The sequence below is a fragment of the Pristiophorus japonicus genome, chromosome 6, assembly GCF_044704955.1.
Source record: "Pristiophorus japonicus isolate sPriJap1 chromosome 6, sPriJap1.hap1, whole genome shotgun sequence".
In the NCBI taxonomy this organism is placed as follows: Eukaryota; Metazoa; Chordata; class Chondrichthyes; family Pristiophoridae; genus Pristiophorus; species Pristiophorus japonicus.
Window position 1 is genome coordinate 211,310,717 of NC_091982.1, and position 2,162 is coordinate 211,312,878.

The window sequence follows — 2,162 nt, forward strand, 5'->3', positions numbered from 1 at the left end:
TAGCTCCTTACCACTCATACTCTTTCTCTCTCAGCATCTGACAGGGATCTTAGTTCTGCAAGGGGCAAACTCTGCAAAAACTCAAGCACCTTCTTTGGTCAAAACCACTCTGAAAACTCATATTGTCTGCCACAAGGGCCACTGCTAGTCTTCAAGGACACTTCAAACCTGAATAGTTTGATCAATGATTTATGAAAAATAATGGGAATAATAATCCAATTTGAGATATCAAAACCCTTTATGGATACTAGTCTGGTAGTAACAGATCACTACTACCACTTGGGTGCTAATTTGAATATATTTAAGATGGAGATCGACAGATTTTTGAGCGATAAGGGAATAAAGGGTTATGGGGAGCAGGCAGGGAAGTGGAGCTGAGTCCATGATCAGATCAGCCATGATCTTATTGAATGGCGGAGCTGATCGAGGGGCCAAATGGCCTACTCCTGCTCCTATTTCTTATCTTCTAATGTTCTTAATGTTGTTTCAAAATGAATATGTTACTGCTATGAATTGTAATGTATGTCAATGAATGCAATTAATGTGTCATGCAACTGTTGCAGTAAAGTCCAGGAACACTGAGGGATGGTGCGGATGGATTGAATTTGAAAAATGCAGATCTTTGTGAAAACCCTAACAGGTAAAACAATAACCCTCGAGGTTGAACCCTCGGATACTATTGAAAATGTAAAGGCTAAGATCCAGGACAAGGAAGGTATTCACCCTGATCAGCAATGACTGATCTTTGCTGGAAAATAGTTGAAGGATGGTCGTACTCTCTCTGGTTACAACATCCAGAAAGAGTCAACTCTACACCTCGTACTGAGACTTCATGGTGGTGCCTAGAAGATGAAAAAGTCATCTTACACTAGCCCAAAGAAGAACCAGCAGAAGAGGAAGAAGGTCAAGCTTGCTGTGCTTAAATATTACAAGGTTGATGAAAATAGGAAAACCTATCAGGGCCGAAATTCAGGCCCGCCAGAAAGCTGGTGCGCCTCCCTTTTTTAAAATGTTTTTATTGTCGGGTCCAACGAGGCGGACTCTTGATCCATTTTCACCTCTTTGGCAATTTTTTTGGAGCGGACCGGAAGTCAGTCAAAATAGGGCCGGAAGTGCGGTGGTAAGTGCTGCTGAGGGGCGGAAGTGGGGGCAGGGCAGAGTCTCCATCGCTGTCACTCAGCGGCGGAGCAGTGGCGACATCAGTGCATGTGTGAGTCACCAAGTCTCTCCCCTTATTTAAAGGGGAGAGAAGGAGCGATTTTTTTAGGTTTGGCCACTGGGCCACCAGGGAGGGTCTCGGCCGGGCCAGTGGCCTGGCACCCAAGAGAGGGTACCAGGCTGCCGAATCCGGGGCCATAATTGTCCGGCCGATCAGGAAGTTGGCTGGCAAAAAAAAAAATGGCGGCCATGGCAGTGCATTCTCCCCTTGAAGGGCCGGCTCACTGCCGTGGCTCACAAACAAAAAACAAGGAGCACCGACAGAAAAAGTTGTCGGGGGCACCATGCGGCGGCTTGTGGATTTTTTTTAAGGTAAATTTCACGGGGAGTGGGATGGAGGTGCGGGAGAGCGGTGGTGCACGCTTTGATGACGTGCTTGCGGTGGTCGGCAGCAGTCGTGCAGAAGTGGGGACCGCCCGAAAAATTCCCGAGGTGAATTTGGATCATGGCGGCCATTGGACTGCAACGTGGCGGCCACTCGATTCCGCCACATGTCCACCGCAAAACGGCGGTAACGGGCCTTATCAGACCCTGAATTTCGGCCCCATCGTCTGCAACGTGAGTGTCCTTCTGAGGAGTGTAGTGCTGGTGTGTTCATGGCCAGTCACTTCAACAGGCAATACTTGGGAAGTGCTGTCTAATATACTGCTTCAACCAAGCTGAGGATGCATAATTATGTAGCTTTTAATAAACTATGATGGAAAATGAAAAAAAAAACAATGGCAGCCATCATTCTCCTAGTCTGAGGCATTTATTCCTGTTAAACATTTCACCAAACATCATCTTATTTTCCTAGCAATATCTATGATGCTACCAACACTTTAGAGAAAGGCCAAGAGGGCAGACTTTTTTTTACTGTTTCACATTACACTGGGTACAAATTTTTAATTGAAAAATGCTTTTTGGGTTGGGTGGCATTTGCAAGGGGGAGGGGATGCAATGCA

General features: G+C 46.3%; 1 pseudogene; it reads left to right on the plus strand.

Annotated features, from left to right (window-relative positions):
* The first annotated feature begins 599 nt into the window (after positions 1 to 599).
* Positions 600 to 1,891, plus strand: LOC139265371 (ubiquitin-ribosomal protein eS31 fusion protein-like; annotated as a pseudogene).
* Positions 1,892 to 2,162: the final 271 nt, after the last annotated feature.